Source organism: Lissotriton helveticus, chromosome 11, assembly GCF_964261635.1.
Source record: "Lissotriton helveticus chromosome 11, aLisHel1.1, whole genome shotgun sequence".
NCBI lineage: Eukaryota > Metazoa > Chordata > Amphibia > Caudata > Salamandridae > Lissotriton > Lissotriton helveticus.
The window spans coordinates 304781171-304794320 of record NC_136072.1 but is presented as its reverse complement, the minus strand read 5'-3'; positions in this window follow the sequence as shown (position 1 = coordinate 304794320).

Genomic DNA, 13150 nt, shown 5'->3' with positions numbered 1-13150 from the left:
TAATAAAAGACTGACTGACTCGAACTCTACTAAAACCTGCTTTAGATCCTGGTGATAGCAATGTTCCATTCGAGGAAATTGCTGCCTTTGAGGCTGAAATGCACCATCTCACGTATGAAAAATAGTGTTACATTCTCACGGTAGGAAGCTCATTTAACCTCTTCTCCTGCACTCTGTATGTTGGGCTCTGATACTCAAGATGGATTTTTGTTAAGGATAATCTGTCTTTGTACCCCCATCCCACTTTCAAAAAGGACACAGAGCTTTGACTGTTTCAGATTCCTTTACCATTCCCCCTCCTACGTGGCTGGCAGTCATGAATACGGATAGTAACCTACTGCATAACTTCTGATATCTCATCCTCCTGTGTGGTCAGCTTCCACAAGGACAATTGGTCCAGGGGGGCCTGACATCATAAAGCTAAAGCAAGAAGTTGTCTGACATGTGGTGCCATTCTGTTGCCTAGCAGTCTGACATCATAAAGCTAAAGCAAGATGCTTTCTGACATGAGAGCCACTCTGTTGCCTAACAAAGAGTAGGATACATTTATCTTGGTAATGATATGAGTTGCAGGGTAGACAGGATGCCCAACTGAAAGTGTTGATGGTAAGATGAAAGAAATTAGGACTTTATTTAGACTTCTATATTTGTATGAACGCAAGTTTGAGCATAAGAGTCTCAACTTCACTCTTGCTGAACTGGTAGGATTTGGCTAAAGAGAAGATGGAAATGATGCTATTCATAGTTTCTATCATTCCCGTTAACTGTAGCATAACCCTTCCTCTCTCAACTTATCAGCTGGCTTAATTGCTACTGGTGTACCATATCCTAAAACTAAAGAAGTGAGAATGGTGCGCTGCCACTTGGCTGGCAAAAAGATCTATGTCCTAATGTACGTGCTACAATTGTTTAGAGAGTTTTAGCAAATGAGTCAAGGGAATGCAGAGAAGTATGGGAGGTTATAAACACAAATTGAGATTTGATTTTTTATTGAGCTGTTGATTTTCACAATAAAACAGACTCCATAGTATAGATCTGGTAACCCTTTATATAAATCAAAACTTTTTGTATTGCTTATATTAAATGTACTAACAGTGGACTTTTCCATCTGCAGATTATACTGAATGACCAGCAGTGGCAGTGTTTCACAGCAGAGTTTCTCTGAATTGCCGAGACTGAAGCAAAAAATAAAAGGAAGTCTTCTGGCATAGTGCATCATTTTACCAATTTACGTGGTAAGTAAAACGCCCAATCATTCTTTTGGGCATTAAAAAGATGTTCATAGCAATGGAATGTCCTCACTACTTTATAGTGGAAACCTGAGCCTGAATATAATTTCTGTCAAGAAAGAAGTAATATGGATCACATTATGTTGGTCATGATAGTTAATAAAAGACTGACTGACTCGAACTCTACTAAAACCTGCTTTAGATCCTGGTGATAGCAATGTTCCATTCGAGGAAATTGCTGCCTTTGAGGCTGAAATGCACCATCTCACGTATGAAAAATAGTGTTACATTCTCACGGTAGGAAGCTCATTTAACCTCTTCTCCTGCACTCTGTATGTTGGGCTCTGATACTCAAGATGGATTTTTGTTAAGGATAATCTGTCTTTGTACCCCCATCCCACTTTCAAAAAGGACACAGAGCTTTGACTGTTTCAGATTCCTTTACCATTCCCCCTCTTACGTGGCTGGCAGTCATGAATACGGATAGTAACCTACTGCATAACTTCTGATATCTCATCCTCCTGTGTGGTCAGCTTCCACAAGGACAATTGGTCCAGGGGGGCCTGACATCATAAAGCTAAAGCAAGAAGTTGTCTGACATGTGGTGCCATTCTGTTGCCTAGCAGTCTGACATCATAAAGCTAAAGCAAGATGCTTTCTGACATGAGAGCCACTCTGTTGCCTAACAAAGAGTAGGATACATTTATCTTGGTAATGATATGAGTTGCAGGGTAGACAGGATGCCCAACTGAAAGTGTTGATGGTAAGATGAAAGAAATTAGGACTTTATTTAGACTTCTATATTTGTATGAACGCAAGTTTGAGCATAAGAGTCTCAACTTCACTCTTGCTGAACTGGTAGGATTTGGCTAAAGAGAAGATGGAAATGATGCTATTCATAGTTTCTATCATTCCCGTTAACTGTAGCATAACCCTTCCTCTCTCAACTTATCAGCTGGCTTAATTGCTACTGGTGTACCATATCCTAAAACTAAAGAAGTGAGAATGGTGCGCTGCCACTTGGCTGGCAAAAAGATCTATGTCCTAATGTACGTGCTACAATTGTTTAGAGAGTTTTAGCAAATGAGTCAAGGGAATGCAGAGAAGTATGGGAGGTTATAAACACAAATTGAGATTTGATTTTTTTATTGAGCTGTTGATTTTCACAATAAAACAGACTCCATAGTATAGATCTGGTAACCCTTTATATAAATCAAAACTTTTTGTATTGCTTATATTAAATGTACTAACAGTGGACTTTTCCATCTGCAGATTATACTGAATGACCAGCAGTGGCAGTGTTTCACAGCAGAGTTTCTCTGACTTGCCGAGACTGAAGCAAAAAAAAAAAGGAAGTCTTCTGGCATAGTGCATCATTTTACCAATTTACGTGGTAAGTAAAACGCCCAATCATTCTTTTGGGCATTAAAAAGATGTTCATAGCAACGGAATGTCCTCACTACTTTATAGTGGAAACCTGTGCCTGAATATCATTTCTGTCAAGAAAGAAGTAATATGGATCACATTATGTTGGTCATGATAGTTAATAAAAGACTGACTGACTCGAACTCTACTAAAACCTGCTTTAGATCCTGGTGATAGCAATGTTCCATTCGAGGAAATTGCTGCCTTTGAGGCTGAAATGCACCATCTCATGTATGAAAAATAGTGTTACATTCTCACGGTAGGAAGCTCATTTAACCTCTTCTCCTGCACTCTGTATGTTGGGCTCTGATACTCAAGATGGATTTTTGTTAAGGATAATCTGTCTTTGTACCCCCATCCCACTTTCAAAAAGGACACAGAGCTTTGACTGTTTCAGATTCCTTTACCATTCCCCCTCCTACGTGGCTGGCAGTCATGAATACGGATAGTAACCTACTGCATAACTTCTGATATCTCATCCTCCTGTGTGGTCAGCTTCCACAAGGACAATTGGTCCAGGGGGGCCTGACATCATAAAGCTAAAGCAAGAAGTTGTCTGACATGTGGTGCCATTCTGTTGCCTAGCAGTCTGACATCATAAAGCTAAAGCAAGATGCTTTCTGACATGAGAGCCACTCTGTTGCCTAACAAAGAGTAGGATACATTTATCTTGGTAATGATATGAGTTGCAGGGTAGACAGGATGCCCAACTGAAAGTGTTGATGGTAAGATGAAAGAAATTAGGACTTTATTTAGACTTCTATATTTGTATGAACGCAAGTTTGAGCATAAGAGTCTCAACTTCACTCTTGCTGAACTGGTAGGATTTGGCTAAAGAGAAGATGGAAATGATGCTATTCATAGTTTCTATCATTCCCGTTAACTGTAGCATAACCCTTCCTCTCTCAACTTATCAGCTGGCTTAATTGCTACTGGTGTACCATATCCTAAAACTAAAGAAGTGAGAATGGTGCGCTGCCACTTGGCTGGCAAAAAGATCTATGTCCTAATGTACGTGCTACAATTGTTTAGAGAGTTTTAGCAAATGAGTCAAGGGAATGCAGAGAAGTATGGGAGGTTATAAACACAAATTGAGATTTGATTTTTTTATTGAGCTGTTGATTTTCACAATAAAACAGACTCCATAGTATAGATCTGGTAACCCTTTATATAAATCAAAACTTTTTGTATTGCTTATATTAAATGTACTAACAGTGGACTTTTCCATCTGCAGATTATACTGAATGACCAGCAGTGGCAGTGTTTCACAGCAGAGTTTCTCTGACTTGCCGAGACTGAAGCAAAAAAAAAAAGGAAGTCTTCTGGCATAGTGCATCATTTTACCAATTTACGTGGTAAGTAAAACGCCCAATCATTCTTTTGGGCATTAAAAAGATGTTCATAGCAACGGAATGTCCTCACTACTTTATAGTGGAAACCTGTGCCTGAATATCATTTCTGTCAAGAAAGAAGTAATATGGATCACATTATGTTGGTCATGATAGTTAATAAAAGACTGACTGACTCGAACTCTACTAAAACCTGCTTTAGATCCTGGTGATAGCAATGTTCCATTCGAGGAAATTGCTGCCTTTGAGGCTGAAATGCACCATCTCATGTATGAAAAATAGTGTTACATTCTCACGGTAGGAAGCTCATTTAACCTCTTCTCCTGCACTCTGTATGTTGGGCTCTGATACTCAAGATGGATTTTTGTTAAGGATAATCTGTCTTTGTACCCCCATCCCACTTTCAAAAAGGACACAGAGCTTTGACTGTTTCAGATTCCTTTACCATTCCCCCTCCTACGTGGCTGGCAGTCATGAATACGGATAGTAACCTACTGCATAACTTCTGATATCTCATCCTCCTGTGTGGTCAGCTTCCACAAGGACAATTGGTCCAGGGGGGCCTGACATCATAAAGCTAAAGCAAGAAGTTGTCTGACATGTGGTGCCATTCTGTTGCCTAGCAGTCTGACATCATAAAGCTAAAGCAAGATGCTTTCTGACATGAGAGCCACTCTGTTGCCTAACAAAGAGTAGGATACATTTATCTTGGTAATGATATGAGTTGCAGGGTAGACAGGATGCCCAACTGAAAGTGTTGATGGTAAGATGAAAGAAATTAGGACTTTATTTAGACTTCTATATTTGTATGAACGCAAGTTTGAGCATAAGAGTCTCAACTTCACTCTTGCTGAACTGGTAGGATTTGGCTAAAGAGAAGATGGAAATGATGCTATTCATAGTTTCTATCATTCCCGTTAACTGTAGCATAACCCTTCCTCTCTCAACTTATCAGCTGGCTTAATTGCTACTGGTGTACCATATCCTAAAACTAAAGAAGTGAGAATGGTGCGCTGCCACTTGGCTGGCAAAAAGATCTATGTCCTAATGTACGTGCTACAATTGTTTAGAGAGTTTTAGCAAATGAGTCAAGGGAATGCAGAGAAGTATGGGAGGTTATAAACACAAATTGAGATTTGATTTTTTTATTGAGCTGTTGATTTTCACAATAAAACAGACTCCATAGTATAGATCTGGTAACCCTTTATATAAATCAAAACTTTTTGTATTGCTTATATTAAATGTACTAACAGTGGACTTTTCCATCTGCAGATTATACTGAATGACCAGCAGTGGCAGTGTTTCACAGCAGAGTTTCTCTGAATTGCCGAGACTGAAGCAAAAAATAAAAGGAAGTCTTCTGGCATAGTGCATCATTTTACCAATTTACGTGGTAAGTAAAACGCCCAATCATTCTTTTGGGCATTAAAAAGATGTTCATAGCAATGGAATGTCCTCACTACTTTATAGTGGAAACCTGAGCCTGAATATAATTTCTGTCAAGAAAGAAGTAATATGGATCACATTATGTTGGTCATGATAGTTAATAAAAGACTGACTGACTCGAACTCTACTAAAACCTGCTTTAGATCCTGGTGATAGCAATGTTCCATTCGAGGAAATTGCTGCCTTTGAGGCTGAAATGCACCATCTCACGTATGAAAAATAGTGTTACATTCTCACGGTAGGAAGCTCATTTAACCTCTTCTCCTGCACTCTGTATGTTGGGCTCTGATACTCAAGATGGATTTTTGTTAAGGATAATCTGTCTTTGTACCCCCATCCCACTTTCAAAAAGGACACAGAGCTTTGACTGTTTCAGATTCCTTTACCATTCCCCCTCCTACGTGGCTGGCAGTCATGAATACGGATAGTAACCTACTGCATAACTTCTGATATCTCATCCTCCTGTGTGGTCAGCTTCCACAAGGACAATTGGTCCAGGGGGGCCTGACATCATAAAGCTAAAGCAAGAAGTTGTCTGACATGTGGTGCCATTCTGTTGCCTAGCAGTCTGACATCATAAAGCTAAAGCAAGATGCTTTCTGACATGAGAGCCACTCTGTTGCCTAACAAAGAGTAGGATACATTTATCTTGGTAATGATATGAGTTGCAGGGTAGACAGGATGCCCAACTGAAAGTGTTGATGGTAAGATGAAAGAAATTAGGACTTTATTTAGACTTCTATATTTGTATGAACGCAAGTTTGAGCATAAGAGTCTCAACTTCACTCTTGCTGAACTGGTAGGATTTGGCTAAAGAGAAGATGGAAATGATGCTATTCATAGTTTCTATCATTCCCGTTAACTGTAGCATAACCCTTCCTCTCTCAACTTATCAGCTGGCTTAATTGCTACTGGTGTACCATATCCTAAAACTAAAGAAGTGAGAATGGTGCGCTGCCACTTGGCTGGCAAAAAGATCTACGTCCTAATGTACGTGCTACAATTGTTTAGAGAGTTTTAGCAAATGAGTCAAGGGAATGCAGAGAAGTATGGGAGGTTATAAACACAAATTGAGATTTGATTTTTTATTGAGCTGTTGATTTTCACAATAAAACAGACTCCATAGTATAGATCTGGTAACCCTTTATATAAATCAAAACTTTTTGTATTGCTTATATTAAATGTACTAACAGTGGACTTTTCCATCTGCAGATTATACTGAATGACCAGCAGTGGCAGTGTTTCACAGCAGAGTTTCTCTGAATTGCCGAGACTGAAGCAAAAAATAAAAGGAAGTCTTCTGGCATAGTGCATCATTTTACCAATTTACGTGGTAAGTAAAACGCCCAATCATTCTTTTGGGCATTAAAAAGATGTTCATAGCAACGGAATGTCCTCACTACTTTATAGTGGAAACCTGTGCCTGAATATCATTTCTGTCAAGAAAGAAGTAATATGGATCACATTATGTTGGTCATGATAGTTAATAAAAGACTGACTGACTCGAACTCTACTAAAACCTGCTTTAGATCCTGGTGATAGCAATGTTCCATTCGAGGAAATTGCTGCCTTTGAGGCTGAAATGCACCATCTCACGTATGAAAAATAGTGTTACATTCTCACGGTAGGAAGCTCATTTAACCTCTTCTCCTGCACTCTGTATGTTGGGCTCTGATACTCAAGATGGATTTTTGTTAAGGATAATCTGTCTTTGTACCCCCATCCCACTTTCAAAAAGGACACAGAGCTTTGACTGTTTCAGATTCCTTTACCATTCCCCCTCCTACGTGGCTGGCAGTCATGAATACGGATAGTAACCTACTGCATAACTTCTGATATCTCATCCTCCTGTGTGGTCAGCTTCCACAAGGACAATTGGTCCAGGGGGGCCTGACATCATAAAGCTAAAGCAAGAAGTTGTCTGACATGTGGTGCCATTCTGTTGCCTAGCAGTCTGACATCATAAAGCTAAAGCAAGATGCTTTCTGACATGAGAGCCACTCTGTTGCCTAACAAAGAGTAGGATACATTTATCTTGGTAATGATATGAGTTGCAGGGTAGACAGGATGCCCAACTGAAAGTGTTGATGGTAAGATGAAAGAAATTAGGACTTTATTTAGACTTCTATATTTGTATGAACGCAAGTTTGAGCATAAGAGTCTCAACTTCACTCTTGCTGAACTGGTAGGATTTGGCTAAAGAGAAGATGGAAATGATGCTATTCATAGTTTCTATCATTCCCGTTAACTGTAGCATAACCCTTCCTCTCTCAACTTATCAGCTGGCTTAATTGCTACTGGTGTACCATATCCTAAAACTAAAGAAGTGAGAATGGTGCGCTGCCACTTGGCTGGCAAAAAGATCTATGTCCTAATGTACGTGCTACAATTGTTTAGAGAGTTTTAGCAAATGAGTCAAGGGAATGCAGAGAAGTATGGGAGGTTATAAACACAAATTGAGATTTGATTTTTTATTGAGCTGTTGATTTTCACAATAAAACAGACTCCATAGTATAGATCTGGTAACCCTTTATATAAATCAAAACTTTTTGTATTGCTTATATTAAATGTACTAACAGTGGACTTTTCCATCTGCAGATTATACTGAATGACCAGCAGTGGCAGTGTTTCACAGCAGAGTTTCTCTGAATTGCCGAGACTGAAGCAAAAAATAAAAGGAAGTCTTCTGGCATAGTGCATCATTTTACCAATTTACGTGGTAAGTAAAACGCCCAATCATTCTTTTGGGCATTAAAAAGATGTTCATAGCAATGGAATGTCCTCACTACTTTATAGTGGAAACCTGAGCCTGAATATAATTTCTGTCAAGAAAGAAGTAATATGGATCACATTATGTTGGTCATGATAGTTAATAAAAGACTGACTGACTCGAACTCTACTAAAACCTGCTTTAGATCCTGGTGATAGCAATGTTCCATTCGAGGAAATTGCTGCCTTTGAGGCTGAAATGCACCATCTCACGTATGAAAAATAGTGTTACATTCTCACGGTAGGAAGCTCATTTAACCTCTTCTCCTGCACTCTGTATGTTGGGCTCTGATACTCAAGATGGATTTTTGTTAAGGATAATCTGTCTTTGTACCCCCATCCCACTTTCAAAAAGGACACAGAGCTTTGACTGTTTCAGATTCCTTTACCATTCCCCCTCTTACGTGGCTGGCAGTCATGAATACGGATAGTAACCTACTGCATAACTTCTGATATCTCATCCTCCTGTGTGGTCAGCTTCCACAAGGACAATTGGTCCAGGGGGGCCTGACATCATAAAGCTAAAGCAAGAAGTTGTCTGACATGTGGTGCCATTCTGTTGCCTAGCAGTCTGACATCATAAAGCTAAAGCAAGATGCTTTCTGACATGAGAGCCACTCTGTTGCCTAACAAAGAGTAGGATACATTTATCTTGGTAATGATATGAGTTGCAGGGTAGACAGGATGCCCAACTGAAAGTGTTGATGGTAAGATGAAAGAAATTAGGACTTTATTTAGACTTCTATATTTGTATGAACGCAAGTTTGAGCATAAGAGTCTCAACTTCACTCTTGCTGAACTGGTAGGATTTGGCTAAAGAGAAGATGGAAATGATGCTATTCATAGTTTCTATCATTCCCGTTAACTGTAGCATAACCCTTCCTCTCTCAACTTATCAGCTGGCTTAATTGCTACTGGTGTACCATATCCTAAAACTAAAGAAGTGAGAATGGTGCGCTGCCACTTGGCTGGCAAAAAGATCTATGTCCTAATGTACGTGCTACAATTGTTTAGAGAGTTTTAGCAAATGAGTCAAGGGAATGCAGAGAAGTATGGGAGGTTATAAACACAAATTGAGATTTGATTTTTTTATTGAGCTGTTGATTTTCACAATAAAACAGACTCCATAGTATAGATCTGGTAACCCTTTATATAAATCAAAACTTTTTGTATTGCTTATATTAAATGTACTAACAGTGGACTTTTCCATCTGCAGATTATACTGAATGACCAGCAGTGGCAGTGTTTCACAGCAGAGTTTCTCTGACTTGCCGAGACTGAAGCAAAAAAAAAAAGGAAGTCTTCTGGCATAGTGCATCATTTTACCAATTTACGTGGTAAGTAAAACGCCCAATCATTCTTTTGGGCATTAAAAAGATGTTCATAGCAACGGAATGTCCTCACTACTTTATAGTGGAAACCTGTGCCTGAATATCATTTCTGTCAAGAAAGAAGTAATATGGATCACATTATGTTGGTCATGATAGTTAATAAAAGACTGACTGACTCGAACTCTACTAAAACCTGCTTTAGATCCTGGTGATAGCAATGTTCCATTCGAGGAAATTGCTGCCTTTGAGGCTGAAATGCACCATCTCATGTATGAAAAATAGTGTTACATTCTCACGGTAGGAAGCTCATTTAACCTCTTCTCCTGCACTCTGTATGTTGGGCTCTGATACTCAAGATGGATTTTTGTTAAGGATAATCTGTCTTTGTACCCCCATCCCACTTTCAAAAAGGACACAGAGCTTTGACTGTTTCAGATTCCTTTACCATTCCCCCTCCTACGTGGCTGGCAGTCATGAATACGGATAGTAACCTACTGCATAACTTCTGATATCTCATCCTCCTGTGTGGTCAGCTTCCACAAGGACAATTGGTCCAGGGGGGCCTGACATCATAAAGCTAAAGCAAGAAGTTGTCTGACATGTGGTGCCATTCTGTTGCCTAGCAGTCTGACATCATAAAGCTAAAGCAAGATGCTTTCTGACATGAGAGCCACTCTGTTGCCTAACAAAGAGTAGGATACATTTATCTTGGTAATGATATGAGTTGCAGGGTAGACAGGATGCCCAACTGAAAGTGTTGATGGTAAGATGAAAGAAATTAGGACTTTATTTAGACTTCTATATTTGTATGAACGCAAGTTTGAGCATAAGAGTCTCAACTTCACTCTTGCTGAACTGGTAGGATTTGGCTAAAGAGAAGATGGAAATGATGCTATTCATAGTTTCTATCATTCCCGTTAACTGTAGCATAACCCTTCCTCTCTCAACTTATCAGCTGGCTTAATTGCTACTGGTGTACCATATCCTAAAACTAAAGAAGTGAGAATGGTGCGCTGCCACTTGGCTGGCAAAAAGATCTATGTCCTAATGTACGTGCTACAATTGTTTAGAGAGTTTTAGCAAATGAGTCAAGGGAATGCAGAGAAGTATGGGAGGTTATAAACACAAATTGAGATTTGATTTTTTTATTGAGCTGTTGATTTTCACAATAAAACAGACTCCATAGTATAGATCTGGTAACCCTTTATATAAATCAAAACTTTTTGTATTGCTTATATTAAATGTACTAACAGTGGACTTTTCCATCTGCAGATTATACTGAATGACCAGCAGTGGCAGTGTTTCACAGCAGAGTTTCTCTGACTTGCCGAGACTGAAGCAAAAAAAAAAAGGAAGTCTTCTGGCATAGTGCATCATTTTACCAATTTACGTGGTAAGTAAAACGCCCAATCATTCTTTTGGGCATTAAAAAGATGTTCATAGCAACGGAATGTCCTCACTACTTTATAGTGGAAACCTGTGCCTGAATATCATTTCTGTCAAGAAAGAAGTAATATGGATCACATTATGTTGGTCATGATAGTTAATAAAAGACTGACTGACTCGAACTCTACTAAAACCTGCTTTAGATCCTGGTGATAGCAATGTTCCATTCGAGGAAATTGCTGCCTTTGAGGCTGAAATGCACCATCTCATGTATGAAAAATAGTGTTACATTCTCACGGTAGGAAGCTCATTTAACCTCTTCTCCTGCACTCTGTATGTTGGGCTCTGATACTCAAGATGGATTTTTGTTAAGGATAATCTGTCTTTGTACCCCCATCCCACTTTCAAAAAGGACACAGAGCTTTGACTGTTTCAGATTCCTTTACCATTCCCCCTCCTACGTGGCTGGCAGTCATGAATACGGATAGTAACCTACTGCATAACTTCTGATATCTCATCCTCCTGTGTGGTCAGCTTCCACAAGGACAATTGGTCCAGGGGGGCCTGACATCATAAAGCTAAAGCAAGAAGTTGTCTGACATGTGGTGCCATTCTGTTGCCTAGCAGTCTGACATCATAAAGCTAAAGCAAGATGCTTTCTGACATGAGAGCCACTCTGTTGCCTAACAAAGAGTAGGATACATTTATCTTGGTAATGATATGAGTTGCAGGGTAGACAGGATGCCCAACTGAAAGTGTTGATGGTAAGATGAAAGAAATTAGGACTTTATTTAGACTTCTATATTTGTATGAACGCAAGTTTGAGCATAAGAGTCTCAACTTCACTCTTGCTGAACTGGTAGGATTTGGCTAAAGAGAAGATGGAAATGATGCTATTCATAGTTTCTATCATTCCCGTTAACTGTAGCATAACCCTTCCTCTCTCAACTTATCAGCTGGCTTAATTGCTACTGGTGTACCATATCCTAAAACTAAAGAAGTGAGAATGGTGCGCTGCCACTTGGCTGGCAAAAAGATCTATGTCCTAATGTACGTGCTACAATTGTTTAGAGAGTTTTAGCAAATGAGTCAAGGGAATGCAGAGAAGTATGGGAGGTTATAAACACAAATTGAGATTTGATTTTTTTATTGAGCTGTTGATTTTCACAATAAAACAGACTCCATAGTATAGATCTGGTAACCCTTTATATAAATCAAAACTTTTTGTATTGCTTATATTAAATGTACTAACAGTGGACTTTTCCATCTGCAGATTATACTGAATGACCAGCAGTGGCAGTGTTTCACAGCAGAGTTTCTCTGAATTGCCGAGACTGAAGCAAAAAATAAAAGGAAGTCTTCTGGCATAGTGCATCATTTTACCAATTTACGTGGTAAGTAAAACGCCCAATCATTCTTTTGGGCATTAAAAAGATGTTCATAGCAATGGAATGTCCTCACTACTTTATAGTGGAAACCTGAGCCTGAATATCATTTCTGTCAAGAAAGAAGTAATATGGATCACATTATGTTGGTCATGATAGTTAATAAAAGACTGACTGACTCGAACTCTACTAAAACCTGCTTTAGATCCTGGTGATAGCAATGTTCCATTCGAGGAAATTGCTGCCTTTGAGGCTGAAATGCACCATCTCACGTATGAAAAATAGTGTTACATTCTCACGGTAGGAAGCTCATTTAACCTCTTCTCCTGCACTCTGTATGTTGGGCTCTGATACTCAAGATGGATTTTTGTTAAGGATAATCTGTCTTTGTACCCCCATCCCACTTTCAAAAAGGACACAGAGCTTTGACTGTTTCAGATTCCTTTACCATTCCCCCTCTTACGTGGCTGGCAGTCATGAATACGGATAGTAACCTACTGCATAACTTCTGATATCTCATCCTCCTGTGTGGTCAGCTTCCACAAGGACAATTGGTCCAGGGGGGCCTGACATCATAAAGCTAAAGCAAGAAGTTGTCTGACATGTGGTGCCATTCTGTTGCCTAGCAGTCTGACATCATAAAGCTAAAGCAAGATGCTTTCTGACATGAGAGCCACTCTGTTGCCTAACAAAGAGTAGGATACATTTATCTTGGTAATGATATGAGTTGCAGGGTAGACAGGATGCCCAACTGAAAGTGTTGATGGTAAGATGAAAGAAATTAGGACTTTATTTAGACTTCTATATTTGTATGAACGCAAGTTTGAGCA